Source organism: Gymnodraco acuticeps, unplaced genomic scaffold, assembly GCF_902827175.1.
Source record: "Gymnodraco acuticeps unplaced genomic scaffold, fGymAcu1.1, whole genome shotgun sequence".
Taxonomy (NCBI): Eukaryota; Metazoa; Chordata; class Actinopteri; order Perciformes; family Bathydraconidae; genus Gymnodraco; species Gymnodraco acuticeps.
The window spans coordinates 3,551,229-3,570,206 of record NW_022992160.1 but is presented as its reverse complement, the minus strand read 5'-3'; positions in this window follow the sequence as shown (position 1 = coordinate 3,570,206).

The window sequence follows — 18,978 nt, the reverse complement described above, 5'->3', positions numbered from 1 at the left end:
TCTTACAGATGTAGCACTTCATTTCCGACTCCAGTTTACAGCTTCCTGCCTACGACCTGCCTAAGACCAGTATCGAGGAATGTTTACATTACACTTCTTTATTTGTTATGCTCATACTTTTACCTTTACAATCGTTTGCTTTAATATGCAGTATATTTTTTGTATATTTTTGTGTTTGCTTCGGACACATACTGTATGATTTATTATTATTATTATTATTAATATGAAGATATTATTAAGATAAGATAAGATGTTATTTTATTGATTGAACATTTTAGTTTAGAATGTGCTGTCCCACGGTAATTCAGAAGGCTCACAGGTCACATTCCGACCATTATTTAAAACAATAGGTGCTTTCACACCATCTACAGTTTGATTTGTATAGAGGGAGCTCTGTGGCTGAATGGCCAGCGATTAGGTGTGGCGCATTTATCATAGGTGATCAGAGCTAACTGCTTGCCATCAGATTTCATTTAAAAAACAGGTCTGATTTTAAGACTATTTCTGCGCTCATAAAGAATGATAAGAATACGAATAATGTGTATTGAACTGGTTTCATTGATTAGTGAGTTTATTTAACACTAGAACCGCCAATCTGGTCAATTTGTGTGATGTTTGTTGTGTGTGTGCAATGTAACTTTTTTTCAATAAAATATTAAAGTCTCCCAGTCCGTGACTTTTCCTGAAAGTGTGTTATGTAGCACCCTAGGTTGTTAAAAATTGCATTCTAATAGCGGGTGCTACGGTGTTAGGTAGGCCTATACAAAAACCTCTGGTGGTTCTAGTGTTAAGGTAATTAGGTACAGTAGAAGCCATTTTTTATCAGTAACGAATTTAGCAGTTGAACATAAAAGTCAGCTAACTGAGGGTCACTTGCAATGACAGTGTTGTGTCTAACTGTAAGCTTCACTCAGAGTAACCTACAGTTAATTTAGCTGCTGGAGAAGAAAGATCAGGGGGGGAGGGGGGGAGAGAGCTGTGGTTGATGGGCCATTAGTTGTTTAAATACACAGCTGAGAGCTGCCGTTTCATTCAGACTGTTTAAAAAACGGTAACAATGGACTATTTTTCTTAGCGGATGCATGTCAATTTAAATCAATACATACAACTATTTTTTAAATCAATAAAAACATTTTCTAAATCCATAAAAACATTTCAATTAATATTGGGAGTCATGTCGTTACTTTGTTGAGAATGTGGCCATGTAATAAGCGGTATAATTTGCAGCACTCCGCTACGCGTCGGGATCCTGATCTGCCGACGAGGCCCCATTAAAATATAAATATTTGTAGTGAATTACTGAGTTTAGGCATGTTAATAACGTTTTAATGAAGTTGAATACAGTATATTCATATTTTTCAGTGATTTCATGTAAATTGTGTGTGTGTGTGTGTGTGTGTGTGTGTGTGTGTGTGTGTGTGTGTGTGTATAGGTGTGTGTGGTTAAAACACTTTCATGAAGTGAAGGAGGTTTTCCTTCTATAAAACAGCTGTGGGCAGCAGTGAGTGTCACAGACATGAATTCATAGATCAAGGCAGACTGGTGCACACACTTTCCTGTCCTGCCAACACTGGCAGGACAGTAGGCACATGCCCGGCGCCGTGGGAGGGCCCTCCCATTTGACATTCATGCCCTCCCCCAATAAACAAGTTTTTTATTATGTATAACATTTTTTATTTTTTTTAATTATAAATAAACTGTGAACTGTTATGCTACGATGTATGTGATGTCAGATAGTAATACAAAAAAAAATCTCAGGCTACGTCAAATAAATTCATGTGTCTGTTGTTATTTGTGATTCGTCCACATTTAGACCAATCAGCGTCACACTCTGCCGCCTATTCTGGATTTGTTTATTGTGCATTCTGTAGACTCCCATTTCTGTTTGCATTACAAAATGGACATCAGAAATTGGCTTAAAAGGTCTAAGGATTTATTAAAACGAAATAGCGATGAAAGAACTGCAGCCGATGGTGCTGCTGGCGACCCTGCACCTGCCGTTGCAGCAGCACGCCTTAATGTCACAAGCTTGATCTCGGCAAACGCCGGGGCTGAGTTAGCGAGCCCAATCCATGACTCATCAAGGCGGCCGGCACCAACGCTGTCCTCCGAGGCACAGCTCCTTGTGCCCCGACCATCACCACCTGCGTTGCCACACCCTGTACCACACCCGCCAGCATCCTCCTCCTCCTCCTTCGTGCCGGTGCCTCCGCTACAGACGCTACCTTGCAGCACATCAACAGGTACTATTGGGCCAGCAACCGCTCAAAGACCAACAGCCCCAGATGATCTTGGGGTTAATAAACCCAAGCAGGTGAAACTGGATCGTTATCAGGGAGATTGTTTTCAGGAAAGAAGCGCACTTTTGCCGCTGCATGGAACAACAACAGACTGGCTTGAATATTCGTTAAAAGCAGACGCAGCCTTTTGTTTCCCCTGTAGACAGTTTAAAGTAAATACGTCTTCATCTGATGCGGCTTTTACTGTCAAATGTTTTTGCGACTGGAAACACGCATTACAGACTGATAAAGGACTGCTAAGGCATGCCGCATCAAAAGAACACATTTCATGTGAGAGTTTGTGGAGAGAGAGACAGATACGCGAGGAAACAAATAAGGAAATTAGTACTTTGGTGCAGATCAGCTGGCACGGAACCGTTATTACGTGTCAGCTGTCGTTGATATTATAGCTTTTTTAGCTGTCAACCAACTCCCTCTCAGAGGTGACTCGATTCACTCCACAGCATGTCCGAGTCAGGCAGTGGGCTCTTCCTATCGATGTTTGAGTATACGCTGCAGTACAAAGATGCAGAGTTGGCCAAAATAATGTTCTAAGTTAGCTCGGCTGAGTGAAAGGATGCACCTGCAGTGCATAGAAAAAATAAACCATGCCCAAGGCGGGTTAAACAGTTCATCGTCTCCGTCTCTACTATTGCTCTCCGAGTGCAACGATGAGGAAGCTGCCATCCTTAACCAGTGTGCCTTGCTCGTGATTTACCAGTGTTTGTGCTGCCACGCACACAATGTTTCAAAAGTGGTTTCTATGTTGCCCTTTATTTGTGTATGTATTTGCGATAAGTGTGCGTCTTTAGGCAATGCTGTTATATATATATTGTGCCGCAGGCCCGCAGCACATGACGGTTTTGTGTGCCCTCCCATGAAAATCATATGCCCTCCCTTTAGATTTATTCTGGCGCACAAGCCCGTTCTAAGCCGTGTCCCTCACTCCTCACATCCCAAGCTGCTCCCCCAAAGGTGTATTATGTTGTTACATCGTTTCAGATGTTATGTTTCAGTTGTGCTCTGTCTATGTTAAAAAGCCTCAGTCACCTTAATTCATGTAATAAAAACATCTCAGGTCAGTAACACTCAAAGCTAAATGTGCAATACCATGTTCAGCTATGTTACTATTTATAATGTTATTGTTGTTACATCAGAAGATGTACATATTGGAATGATTTCTTAACTTACAGTAGGCTATTTTTTACAATGTGTGTTGGAAGGATTTATTAAATTACTATGAATTTTGTCATTGTTGAAGGCTTTTAGAGAAGGGTGAATTATAAGCCTGAATTATAAAACATTTTATACCTAAAAACATAAAAGCCACAATAAATAAATCACAATTATTCTAGTTGTTTTTACCTCCCATATTGCTTTCAACCCACCAGCTTTTATGGTGTTGTTACGTCACTAACTGTAAGCTTGTCACTCAGAGTAACCTACAGTTAATTTAGCTGCTGGAGAAGAAAAATCAGTGTGTTATGTAGCACCCTATGTTGTTAAAAATTGCATTCTAATAGCGGGATTTGACGGTTTTAGGTAGGCCTATACAAAAACCTCTGGCGGTTCTAGTGTTAAGGTAATTAGGTACAGTAGAAGCCCTTTTTTATCAGTAACGAATTTAGCAGTTGAACATAAAAGTCAACTAACTGAGGGTCACTTGCAATGACAGTGTTGTGTCTAACTGTAAGCTTGTCACTCATGCACGCCTCGACGTAAGAGAGACGTAAGCGACGCCACCTCTTAGCTCCGAAGCTCTTGCCTCAAGACCGACAATTTGTTGGAGCTGGAAGTGAACCGGATTCCGGAGCTAAGAGCCGGCGCCGCTGCGGTGTGAACAGGAAAAACCGGCGCTTTTCAGGCTCCAGCTCCGAGCCGGAGCTGAAAAAGCGCTGGTGTGAAAGGGGCAGTCGAGGCGTGCAGGAAACTAAACCCACCTCCCCTGAACATGGGTCGACTGTCATGCCTGCCTACAAGCAGTAGTGCTTATAAACACACTTTATAAAGTCAGGCAACACTAACCAGGCTTCGTGTGATTCTGTTTGTTTGTACCTTACTTTGACCATCCGTTCATTGTTATTGATCATTGTGGAGAGAGGCAGACGTTTTGTTTTGTATTGTAGCAGCTATCGGATGGAATCAATACATGGGCTGCACAGGTTGTCGTGTCCGACTATCACAAGTAATACGCCGGTAAAATGTGCCTGTAGAAAACGGTTTATGCCACAATAAGATAGCAATAGCAAGTAGTCAGTTTAGCTTCGGTTGCTATGCTAACATCACCCATTTTATACCAGAGAAACTTTCATAACAGCGTTGTGATGCCAAACAGCGTCAATTCAGACTGACACACATTCAGGGGAACTGGGGATATGTATCAGCTGCTTGTGTGAGTTGGACAGTGAATACTTTAGAGCGGCCGCTGTGTGAGCTAACCGGGAGCTAACGGGAGAATAAACTCCCGTGGAAGAGCAGCCAACACTGCAGCGGTCGGTAAATGCCGCAGAAACACATTAATAAACAATGAACCACGGCACTCCGGAGAAAAGCATAAGGTTGGAGAAGTCGTTATTTAATTTAATCTGGCTTTGTGTGATTAAAAGCAACACGATCATCGACCCGACGCAGTTGTTGTTGTTGTGAGCGCCGTAACGCCGTTGGGGAGCAAATCAGCGATGTAAACGGTGACGTCATGACGCAGCAGCGGCAGCACCCAGTCGGGCTCTGGGCGGTGTGAACAGGGAAAACCGGAGCTGAACCAGAAAAGCTCTAGCTCGGAGCTAGAAAGGGAAAAGCGCTGGTGTGAAAGCCGCATCAGAGTAACCTACAGTTCATTTAGCTGCTGGAGAAGGACGATCAGGGGGGGAGAGAGAGCTGTGGTTGATGGGCCATTAGTTGTGTAAATACACAGCTGAGAGCTGCCGTTTCATTCAGACTGTTTGAAAAACGGTAACAACGGACTGTTTTTCTTAGCGGATGCATGTCAATTTAAATCAATTCTTTCACACACACATACGGGTATTGGGCCGTGTGCGACACCGTACTTCCGGTATCCACCGTTTTACGCGAGGTGCAAGCAGCCGTACACCGTCTAGGTATTGCTATGCTTCCTGTACTGAATATCATAGGCTATTGCCTTAATCAATATCTAGTCAACTCTAACATACCACATATATACAATGGCATGATAATATTATTTTGACAAGTGGGGTATTCACCTGGTGTTTCCAGAAATTAGACGTAGATGCAGCCAAAATCGACGAAGGCCACTGTCGTTTTTCCATACATCTGCAGGCAGTCTGTAAGGGCAATCCGACAACCCACACAGCTCTAGTTTATGCTGGTAACGACCTAAAGCACACCCCTCAAGTCCAGAGATGTAATCCGAAGACATGCAGCGATTTCTTCGGTCGTTAATTCAGAAAAAAAACCTAGTGCGCTCTGCTTGGCTACGTTAGCTAGCTGTTTATATTTGCACTTCCAGGATAGTTGCACCTCCATGAAAATGGCGTATTTATATATGAAACGTGCATTTTTGCTTTATTGGGGGGGTCCAAAAACCAGTCAGTATCTGGTGTGAGGGCTAGGGTTAGGGTTAGGGTAATGTTGTGAATCGAGTGGCCCATGGTGGTGGTGGGGTTATGGTATGGGCAGGCGTATGTTATGGACGACGAACACAGGCCACTCGATTCACAACATTACCCTAACCCTAACCCTCACACCAGATACTGACTGGTTTTCGGACCCCCCCAGACCCCCCCAATAAAGCAAAAATGCACGTTTCAGAGTGGCCTTTTATTGTGGCCAGCCTAAGGCACACCTGTGCAATAATCATGCTGTCTAATCAGCATCTTGATATGCCACACCTGTGAGGTGGGATGGATTATCTCGGCAAAGGAGAAGTGCTCACTATCACAGATTTTTTCAGATTTGTGAACAATATTTGAGAGAAATGGTTATTTTGTATATATCGAAAACATTTTAGATCTTTGAGTTCATCTCATGAAAAATGGGAGCAAAAACAAAAGTGTTGCGTTTATATTTTTGTTCAGTGTATATTACTTGTACTTTATCTCTGGCTCCCGGGTCGTGCATTTGAGTCCTTTTTTTCCTTTTTGTATCCAATTACGTAACACTCCATCATGCAGCCCCAGGAGAATTAACAAATACATTGAAAATAAAGAAATAGAAGAAATAGAAAATGTTTGTGATGCATGTACATATACATCATTGTGTTAGAACACAGCAAAGAAGCTTAAAGGAAACTATTCTCCCGACCAAAATAAAGGTGTATTGTACCAAATGGCAAAGAAAGGCTTATTTTTGTAACTCATTCATAGTAAACAATTAACAGAAAATGTCAACGCCTACCCGAAAAAAGGAAATGTTCTTGCAAATCCATTATTTAAATAGTAACCTGCTAATATGAAAGGGCACTTTAATACAAAAAAGCAATGGCATTGCTTTGGAAAAATACGTGAAAGTATAATAATGGCCATGGTTTCTCACCACATATGCACTAAAGAAAGTATTACAAATAAAAACAAGAACTGACATTTTGAAGTTAGTACATTAGTACAATTAGTGCAATTAGTACATTCTGAAACACATGACAAGTGGTACATTCTGAAAATGACCCCAGGAAAAACCCACATTTCTGAAACATGCAAATCAAGCAAAAAGCATGAGCAAAGTGTGACGACCCCTCCACACCACGTGGGGTGCCGTCTGGTTGTGTGTGTTTTCTGTGTGATTGCAGGTCCCAGCTGCAATCTGTCTGATGAGGCGCACCTGCCGGGTGAGCCACGCTGAAAAGGATATAGGAGGAGCAAGCCGGATACGTCGCTCTCACTCCTCTGGGCACTCTCTCCGTGCCAGCCTCGGGGATCTGTGGCTGGTTTTTTCATTACATTGTTTATAAGAGAATAAACGATTGCTATTTTCTTACCCTTCGTCTCGCCTCCCTGCTTTTTGTTGCAGCCCAGGAGCCGGGTTGTAACAGATGGGGGCTCGTTGCTTTGGACCTGGGAAGCGTGTGCAACTGGATGTCCGTTGTGGGGACGGATTTCACGCAGCTGCTGTTGTCGCTGGGTGCGGCTGGTTGTTTTGGGAGTAGCGTTGCGGGGGTGAGTGTTTCGCAGTTATAGTACACGGAGAGTGTATGGCAGCAAGTACGAGCACAGATCATTAGTTACCGTGGTATCTGTCCCTGTTAGGTCTAGTACGGTCTTCCTTGGAGGTCGTAGGGGGGGCTGTTAGTGCGGTGTGAAAGTGGTTAGAGCTATTAGCTCGGGAGCACGCCGAGGCTGTGGGTGGAGCTGCCGGTTTGCTGGTCGCTTCGCCGAGCTTACGGTATTAAGTGCATAAGTACCCACCATAACTAGCACCTGAAGACTAGCGGGGAGTTTAGCTAGTTTCTGTAGGCAGTTAGAGGGACAGGCCGCGGTAGCGTTTAGGCTGTGTAGTAGCGTGAGCGTGCACTCAGTGTTGTCATGATGGAGAGTGTGGAGGACTTTGTGAGAGCGCCTACAGAGGAGCTACTGGAGGGCTTCTCACGTGAGCAGCTGATCGGTGTTGCTGAACATTTCCGCTTGGATGTTGGGGATAAGAGGATGAAGGAAAACATAAGAGGGATTGTTAGAGCAAATCTGTTCGAGTTGGGTGTTTTCAAAGGGGGGAAATATACTGTTGATCCTAGCAGAGACAGTGGCAGTACGTCTGGCTGCCGTGATACGGACCTGACTTTTGAGCAGAGAAAGGAGCTGTTGCTGTTGCAGGTAGAAATTAAAAGGCTTGAGTTAGAGGAGCGGAGGTTGGGTTTACCTGCTGGGGCTGCAAGTCAGGCCTCTAATTTCCCTGGTAGAGATACTCCATTTGACGTTGCCGGTAATCTGCGGGTTGTGCCTCAATTTAATGAACGAGATCCAGATATGTTTTTCTCCTTGTTTGAGCGTGTTGCTGAGAGCAGAGAGTGGTCAGAGGCTAATAGCACCTTATTGCTGCAGTGTGTGCTAACAGGTAGGGCCCAGGAAGCTTATTCTGCTTTAACGGTGGCGGACAGCAAAGTGTATCTGAGGGTTAAAACTGCGGTGTTGAAGGCTTACGAGTTGGTCCCTGAGGCATATCGACAGAGGTTTCGGTCCTTGGAGATGTCTCACAAGCAGACACATGTTGAGTTTGCCAGGGATCTGGTTACCTCTTTCGGTAGGTGGTGTAACTCCTTGAAAGTGGATACGTATGTCGCATTATGTGAGTTGATGGTGTTGGAGCAATTTAAGAATTATGTGCCCAGCCACATTGCGGTTTACATCAGCGAGCGTAAAGTGACAACTGCTGCAGAGGCTGCTGCTCTGGCAGATGATTATGTGCTAACGCACAGGGGCGGTCGCGACTTCAGGGTCCAGGATGGAGCTGGTATGTATCGTGCAGGGAGATGGGAAGAGAAAGCTAATCCGCACAGGGGTGAGCGTGAGATGCGAGGTCAGCCACAGGGTGATTCAGAAATCTGTCATTTCTGCAGGGAGAGAGGTCACTGGAAGGCTGACTGTCCAAAGGCTAAGGCAAAAAGGGGGAACTGTGTAGGCCAGTTTAACTCTGCTGCTTGTGCTGTGTCTGTGGTGCCGTTACCTGTCATCTCTCCCTGTCAGCAGATTAATGAGCCATGCGGGTGGAAGGACACACTGTTTTCTGCATTTGTGTCAACTGGATACGTGTCATTGGTGGGAAGTGATATCAGCGTGCCGGTAAAGATTTTGAGGGACACTGCATCGTATGATTCCTACATTCTGAGCTCTATGTTACCGTTTTCAGACAAATCTGGAACTGGGGATTTTGTCCGGATGCGAGGTATGGGAATGAATGTTGTGCCTGTTCCTCTGCATTCTGTTGTGCTTAACTCGGGTCTGGTGCAGGGTGAGGTCGCCATGGGGGTCCGTCCTGTAATGCCGATTGGTGGTGTGGATGTTATCCTGGGTAACGGCCTGGCTGGCAGCCGTGTGTGGGCTGAGGGCCCACCGCCTACCACGTAGTCATCTTCACCCACTGTGATCGTTAAGGCAGAGGAGAATGCCAAGTGCTCTCCTGCAGTGTTTGTGGCTTGAAGTGCAAGACAGTTGTATCGATGAAAGTATGAATGCTGTAAAAGTGCACAATGGTCCATGGCAACAGCTCACTCAAACAGTTTGTTTTTATACGCTTGGGCTTTCTTGGAGAGCATGTTGTCGCCTAGCTCCATTAACATTTGCTGTAGCACTTCGAACGGGCACTTCAGTTTAGGGGGGTAGTTCAGGTTCATTGCATACATTAGTCCAAACAGCATGGTAGCAGCTAATGCAATGTTGTCCTCATCAGTTAGTACCTGTTGGCCTTCCAGGACAATCTGTCCTCTGGTCTCATCTGTCCTCTGGTCTCATCTGTCCTCTGGTCTCATCTGTCCTCTGGTCTCATGGTGGAATTGTGTTTGACAACATAAAGTCCCACTGTAATCCCCTGAATGGACCGCAGAATGACGTCTTCATCTTCTGCCTGCAGAGTGCACAGTCACAAAGGGAACAGAGTGAGATCTAACAAATCAATACATATATATACCCATTACTAAATCCCTGTGTTTAACAAATACATTTTGTCAGATTTCTGTACTTTTAAGCCTCTTTGTTATCTGATATACTCCTTTCTGACCTGATAACAAATGTTTCATTTCCTGTATCCGTTTTAAATTAAAAGCCCTCTAGCTTTTCAGTGTAGTCTGAACAAAAAACAGGGATGTTCACATACTTTAGGGCAGGGGCGGACTGGGAGTACAAATCAGCCCGGGGCTCTCGACCGGCCCACTTCGGTAACCACTGGCCCGGAGCATTCGTCCAATAAAAAAATCGACTAATAATGAAGAAAATGAACACATTTGTTGCAATAGTAATTTATGCACTAACTACATTATTACTTGAACTACAACATTTGAATCATCATTTCTTCCTCATTTTCCTCAATTGTTCATGTTTGGTTTATTAAAATAATGATATTGATTGTTAAAAAAATGTCTGCTATTATTATGAGTATTATTATTTGTATAATGTACTTTCTGCCTTCCTGTCATTAGGAGTTAGACATGTAATGGCTATGTAATTGATTTGATTAGAACCTTCATTATCCTAAACTGCTGGGACATTTCTCTATAGCGAATATACCTTTATATTTTCTACTCTTCACTTACTTGTCAGCATAGCTCGGCATTGATGTACAGAGCCGACAGAAGACCTTGTTTATATTGGCATCATATTGAGAGGTGCAGCCAGTGACGCATCCTAAAACCAGGAAGTAAGCTGCTGGTTCCCTCGACAGAAAGCAATGGGATTTCTCCACAGGGTTTTGGAAAATAGCTGGAAATAAGGTCTGTGGAAAACAAACCTGTTTGATAAATGCACGTTTTTTTCAGCCGGATAATCTCCACATGTCTACCCTACTTTTATAATTTTCGAATCATAAATCTAATCAATAGATTATAAAAGGGTTTTAGGACGCGTCACTGCACCACTAGAAGCCAACTCCATCGATCAAGCTGGCTGAAACTTTCTCTCGCTCTTCTTCTCATGCTCCCTGTCACTCTCCTTTAACTCCTCCGGAGACTTTCTTTTATTTGAAGATTGTTTTTTGCCCGGCGCTTGGCCAGTTACCGCTGGTATTGAAAACATTTTGGCGAATGGTTAGGTGGCGCGACAGTCTGTAGTGAAGGAGCGCGCTCCCGCTCACGGGAGCCTGCTCGCGCTGCGCTCCGCAGCAAACAGCTGTTTGCTTTTCACCCAACAACAACGACAACCGACTCACGGAACGCTATGTTGTAGCGTTGATAAACGAAACAATTTAACTAAATTGCTAGTCAAAATACCAATACCACAGGACAATTTTTTTAAAGCAATATTTTTAGTGGCCCGAGCGGGCAAGTGGAAAGTACGTTATGCTGGCCCGGGGTGTCTAAATAGTGCGTCCGGGCCAGCGGGCCATTTAATGTCGAGCCCTGCCGGTTACCGGCCGGCCCACATCGTCTGACCGGCCCACTTCAGTACCGGCCCATCGGGATTCGTCCCGATGGCCAGTCCACCCCTGCTTTAGGGTATAGGCTATACTATGTGGTGATTCAATAAATACATATTTTAAAGCCCAACAAAAAAATCAAAAGATCAAATATTACTTCTACTGACCACAAACTCTATCATTGAGGTATACACACAGCCCCTTGAGAAGACAATCCCGGCCTAAATCGACATCATCAACCTAAGTGAAGGGGAATAAGAAAATAAATAATCTGTTTTGCTCAATGAAATGTGTACACTATTGATTCGATGTATATTTTCCTTAAAATGAATTCTTACTTGAGTCATGTTTGACATAATACAGTTCAGACGCTGGCCTATCTGTCCTCCTCTCTTCTCAAAAACCTTCAGAAGTTTGTCAGATAGCACATCCAGCTGAGAGAGAACTCTTGATTGGAGGGGCAGGGTTGTTATGCGCTTAAACTCCGCATTTATCAAAGAAAACAAAATATCAGTCATAAAAATCATGAAATCATTTCATTTTCTAATGATGTTATGATTGTAGTTGTGTGGTAAATGTATTTACAAAATCACATACCAGGCATATCTTGCCTCAAAACGCTGCAAAGAAACTAGTCCATGCATTTGTTACTTCAAGGCTGGATTATTGTAACTCTTTATCAGGGTGTACCAAAAAGTCAGTTAAGTTGCTTCAGCTGATTCAAAATGTATTGACCAGAGCACGGAGAAGGGACCACATTACTCCTGTTTTGGCTCCATAGTGAGAATAACTTTCAAGTACGAACAGTAGTAGTTTTAGTTTACGTTTTTTTCCAAAGCGACTTAAAATAAGTATTACTGTAATATAAGACTACATATAAGAAACACCCTTATAGCCTTTCAACAAACAAAACATTATCACTTTTGTGAAGGAGGCTTTATCGCAGAATGTTTGGCTTTTGCTTCTCACTTTCTGAATAACTTTTGCCTAATAAATCAGAAAATGTGTATATCCCTGCAATGTTTGCAGTATGTAAATGTTATGAATAAATATTCAGAAATGTTCAGACTAATACCAGTTTTCAATTAGTTAAAGATCAAGTTTAAATTAGTCAAGTAAATCACACAAAACATTTGAATACTCACCATTTACTACAGAGCCTTTGGAACAATGTTCAAAGGAAGGCTGAGGTCAATCTTCTCCACGCCAATTACCTATCACAGAAAAACATATTTGAAATTATTTCATTATTCACACACAAATAAAACAAAAATGTTCTGCTCCATTTACCATTTAATTATGTACCTTTAGGATAATATGAACCGACTTCGGTCGAGATGGGCGCCTCCAGTGTAAAAAGCTACAGTAGCCTATACTAATGCAATGAGTACAACTTTGTACGGAGCTATACACATCAGCGTTGCGAGCTCATTCCCATTGGTTTCAATGGAGACCTGGACCTCGTCTCAGGTCGGTTAAATGAAATCCTTGCTTCCCTCACTTGCGTCGTTTTCCTGTGTTTAGTCCCTCCCTCCAGGAAGCATGGAGGGACGCAAGGAAACACGAGAAGCAGGGAAATGAGTTTTAAGAGCAATGGGACGTCCTTTCCTCCGGAGCGTCACGTGAAGCGACGTCCGTTTGTGATGACGCCGCACAGCTGTTCGTCTGACAGCAGCTCTGTCCCCGTTATTTCCACACACACCCAATAGAAATAAAATAATTCAGAGAAGAAAAAGTGATAGTTATCTATCAAAACCCAGTTAGATTAACATTCATTGGATTGCACACTTTGTTTGTTTGTTTGTGTGGATATGTAGCACATTAACATTTTAATAGCACTTAATGACTGACTGAATGGAAATGACAATAAATGAAAATATAAAACGGAAATGGAAACGGCAAATATGGAAGATAAGTTCATTTCACAGCGGGTGGATCGTAACCCTTACTTGATCTGTCCGGCATGTCCCCCATATTCATGGTATGTGCACCGCTGCTAAAGTGTACCACAATCATTAATATCCTCCACTTTCCAGTATCAAGTGTCGCTTTCCGGGACACACCCCCACACACAATATTGTGTCTGTTTGATCTGTGTGTATTTACGGTATTTACATGAACACAGATCGGATCAAAGCAGAGACATAAACACAGTTTTTTAGGGAAAACACTGCGGTCCCACAGACAATATTGTATCTTTAACAATCAACACCGTAAATGGGTAAAGATGGTCGCTTAACGTAAGGTAGGCCTACAACCTGCATCAGCGCCCTTAAAAGTCGGCACAAGAGTAGACATGCAGAGCCGGACCGACGCAGTAAAGTTCTACACCGCCTGACAGCAGACATGAAACAATCATTTTAAACAAGACGTATAGACATGCAAACATGGCGCAAGCTCATCCATTGGCTATGACTCCCCCCTCCCCACTGAGCTCGGTTTAATGTGCATAACTTTGGGCAAGGTTCATAGTTTTAAATATTGTAAATCAAGCAACTGTCAGACTTACGCTCTACAAATACTCAGACTATAAAAACACGCTAAACACAAGTCAATCAATATAAACTCACCTTATGATTTTCATGGCTTTATCCTAGCTAACACCAGTGAATGACAATGTTTACAAATTGACAGCTGTATTTACGTTGCTCGTTGTAACCGCAAATGTGAACTCTGCTTTTTGCAAACAATGCGTCTTGTAGTTAGCGCTGAGCTTCAGTCTGCAATGTTCAAAACAACAGATAAACCAGAAATCTAGGTGTAGTCATGGACTCTGACCTGAGTTTCAACAGTCACATTAAAACTGTTACTAAATCAGCCTACTATCACCTAAAGAATATATCTAGGATCAAAAGACTAATGTCACAGCAGGATTTGGAAAAACTTGTCCATGCTTTTATCTTCAGTAGACTCGACTACTGCAATGGTGTCTTCACAGGTCTCACTAAAAAATCTATTAGAAAGCTGCAGCTGATTCAGAACGCCGCTGCTTGAGTCCTCACTAACACTAAGAAAGTGGATCACTCCTGTTCTGAAGTCTTTACACTGGCTTCCTGTGTGTCAAAGAATAGATTTCAAAATACTGCTGCTGGTTTATAAAGCACTGAATGGTTTAGGCCCAAAATACATTTCTGACCTCCTGCTAAATTATGAACCATCCAGATCTCTCAGGTCTTCAGGGACTGGTCAGCTTTCTGTCCCCAGAGTCAGAACTAAACATGGTAAAGCAGCGTCCAGTTATTATGCTCCAAATATCTGGAACAAACTCCCAGAAACCTGCAGGTCCGCTGCAACTCTGACTACTTTTAAATCCAGGCTGAAGACTTTTCTTTTTGTCGCTGCTTTTAATTGAACTATTCATATCTTAGACTGCACTGTAACTTTTATCCATGTATTTTTTCTTTTAATGTTTATTTTATTAGCTTTTCTTTTTAATGACTGATTTTAAATGCCATTTTCTTAATGTCTTTCATTTTTTGTAAAGCACTTTGAATTGCCTTGTGTTGAAAAGTGCTATATAAATAAACTTGCCTTGCCTTGCCTTGCCTTGTCTTGTGATAACCTGTAACTATGACGAACATTTGATGACATTACATAACTTTAAATAACTTTGACCTTGTAGAGATGTTCTCGGGACAGAACCAGCTTACTCCTCCGATGCGGGAAGAAAATATGGTAGAACCCCTCCTTTGCTTAAAAAAGAAAAAGCTTCACATTTTTAAAAATAAATATATTTAGCAATTTTTTTCTGCTTTACATCTTGTCCATTAAAGTGCCATATTGTTCAGGTTCAATTACAAAACTATTAAAGTACGGGTTTGAGTCCGACCATATTAATTTGTGAATAAAATATTTGTAAATAATAATTAGAAGCTGAGTAATCGGCTGCAGAGCAAGCTGCTGACGTATGTGCTCAGTGGACGGAGTTACAGAGATAAACATAACTTTTTTCTTATTTCTTAACATGATTGAGACTTATAGAACGTACACCCCTCAAGATTAAAATAGTTCTACATGATTGATTCATGTTTCGACAAGAAACATGAATCAATTATGTCTCATATATTAACTGCATATTTGCAAATTGAACAACCCCACTTTCCCCTTTTTTCAGTGTGCAGGGGTTGGGCTTTCAGGATGTCAACTCTTTCACCTGTGGGGAAGTTGCAGGATTGGCTCCAGGTCGCCCTTTTTATTTACTACAAGTAAAATGTGCCTTTTTATTTCATACAGTTCAATTTGGATTGAGACAGGGAAATAATCTAAACATCACGCGTGGCATTTCACTGTCAAGGGGAGCGTGTATGTAATTACATTGCAAATACTGACTTGAGCCCCACCACTGCATGGGTTAGCCCTACCATAGATTACTCAACAAAAATACTCTGGAGCCGCCACTGCCAATAGCAATCACTATCACAAACTTGCAAAATGCAATCGCAAACATTTAGAGGTGTGTATTTGACGTCAAAAAAGGGCTGTGTGTGTGTGTGTCTGCTCTTTTTTGATGTCAAACACACCTCTAACCAGGGACGCGGGAAGGGGGGGTGCTGAGGGGGCTGCAGCTGTTGGCGGAGAGTTGTAACTGCAACGCCAAAAGTTCACTAAACAAATCAATACAAAAGTTTTATTTTGAGTTACTATTTTCGAGTTAGCATTTTAGTGTAAGCAGTTAATCTGTTTAGCCCTGAGCCTGTTTTTCAGGTCTCAGGCTAAAAAATGACATTCCCAGAACAAATGACCATATCTTCTAAAAGGGTTAAATTAATAATCTTTTTTCTCAAAGTAATGATAAACCTGTGAGTTGGATGTAGAAGAGTCAGAAACAATATAGATGTTTTCTATACAATGATTGATTGATTGATTGATTGAACTGTAAATTATAGTGTCCGTCCAAAGATAATTTTTTACTTATAGTGAAAACTACCCTTGGATGATGGTAAGGTAGACTAAAAGCTTTAGGAATCCAAAGTACAACATATACTAAGTAACCTGTATCAAGATTGATGCAAAACAAGTTACATTTGACCTGTTTAGAGAGGTTTAGCAAAATAAACTCCACCTCTGAGGTGATTTGGGTGGAAATGGGGGTTTTACCGTTTCTCTGGAACCCATTGGTCAATTTTGGTGATTGACATCTCTTTCTGACCGTTAGAGCCAATATAATCAAAGGGGAATCTCCCCACTCACACACATGGTAAAACAAAAACGTGTGGGCTTCACACACACAGTTTTGCATCAGAGTGAAAATATTTCTAGCTCTGACATCTAGAAACGGAAAAGCAGGTTTATTGTTTATGGATTATCAGAAATCATTTCAAAGGGACACAGACACATTGGATTAACCTATGGATTAACTTCAGCAGCGTTTTTATCGTTTTAATGCCATTGAAGACCACTTTTGACCAGACTACGACACAGGCCATGTTAGCGGTTTTAGCTACCTAGCGCCACATGTCTGTTCTTGTTATTATCTCCGCGAGTTCGTATCATTGAGTGATAATGTCTGCACCCATCGATTCTGTGTCATCTCACGATGTGAAACGATGGGTTGGATGTGCAGCAAAGATACATAATAAGGTTTTGTGAGTGAATTTCGGTGCAATCATCTGTTAGTATTTTTCGCTCGTTGCTAATTCAGAGGCTCAGCGTTAGCGTTGTGGGTTTAAAAAAAAAAAGATGATCAGTTAGATGAGTTTATTCCCGTTACAAGGATATAAAACATTCATAGTTTATTAAATGAACATGCCCTCAGACACTGTTTTCTGCAAGATGCCCAACATGTGGGCCCAACAGACCCCGTTACCGGGGTCTGTTGGGCTTAACAGGTTAATAAAAAGCTTCACTAAATAATAAGAGAAAGTGATAATGCGGTGTGCTTCTTCTGTTGCTCTGCTAGAGAAAAGAAGCTCATCAGTGCAGACAAGATCAGGGATGGGAGTTTTGTGAAAGGAGGATTTAAGAACTGGCGAAAGGCAGGGGAAACATTTAGGGAGCATGAGAAATCCCATCAACACACAGTCCGTCAACAAACTGGCAGCATTAAAACGAACACCGATTAATGCACTGCTCTCACAAGCTGTTGCTAAAGACCAAATGACTGCATTTAATATGACGTTATTATACAGGACCAAAGCCCCGAATGGTTTTTTTGTAGCCCCGGACAATTCTCCCTCAATAATATAATACATTAACCGTGCTTTACCTGAACCTCATCATTAGAGGACGGCAGAATTGTAATTTCCCGTACTCAGTGAATGCAACAGAGGCAAGACACCCGACCAACCAGAGAGTTACATGGAAATAAACGTGTCTTATTGGCTGACAGGTACCTATCCTGTGACAATGTTTAAACTGTCAGTCGGACTCAGAGTTTTTGAAGATGGACATAAGAAAACATTTTCTTAAAAAAGACGACAATTCTCAAGTGGTGGCGCACACAACAACCCCAGAGCCACCACTTGAGCCAGGTAAACAAGGCATGTAAATATCAGTAAACTTCCAAGTTATGCGAACATGTAAGCAAAGCATAAATTACAGCTACGTTGACGTTACTTTGAATCGCGGGGGTAAGCTAAACTGTTAGCAAGTAGCTATAGCTAGCCAGAGATATTAAATAAACACTTTGTCATACAATCTAAATGTAATGTTTTGTTAGCGTTACCTGGTGATTTCAAAGAAAGCTCTGGAAAATGTTGACTGTTCGACATGAAGCTAGAAGCTGCCTTACAGTACACAGTTGATCCTGAGTCCTGTCAGTTAAAGTGTTTCATAGTTAGCTTAGCTAAGCATCAACCTAGCACTGAAACATATGGATGTTATGTGACAGTATTTCTGAGAAAAAGTCAGCTGAAATGGTGGCACTGCGTGTCAACAGCATGTTTGAACGTATTTGCAGCAGTAAATGTGGCTATTTGGCCGTTACCATAACAACACCTGAATTTAAATGTGCAACCTCTTTTTGAGACAGATTTGTGCATGAAATTATAATTCTTCTGAATGATATTCTTATTGACAGCTAGTTTCTATGTGAACATTATGAGATGGACAGTCAGAGAGAATAAATGAAAAACAGTTATCCATAGATCTCTTAATGTTGCTCAAAGTGCACCAGATTGATGCTTTTAACTTCAATATTTAAAAAAAATCCCCCTCCCACCGCACCCCCAACTCTGACTGACTTCCCGCGTCCCTGCCTCTAACACACACAAACACACACACACACACACACACACACACACACACACTTCAAGCCCCGGGCTGAATGTGGTGTTGCGGCTGGTGTGAGTATCTAATTTTTAGATTTGTTAACTTGTGAATTAGTTTGCAAATTAATAGTTCTCATATTTGACATGTTTATCACATTTTAATGTTTATTTATTAAACTATTGTGGGATGACACAAACGCTCATTTGGTAGTGTATTTACATTAGACGTTGGATTCATTACTATTTTATAACCTGATAGCTTTATATTATTGCAATCTGGCTATGAAAAAGTTGTGAAAAAATGAAACCTCTGCAGAAAGAGAGGGAACAATATTCCCTGTTTCAATGTATCTACACATAAAGAGGCTCTGACTTGTTAGTATGTATTGGTCGGACTTCAATCAATACATCAATGTAGAGGGAGATTGGTGAATCACAAGTTTCAGGCATTGATTCCTCTC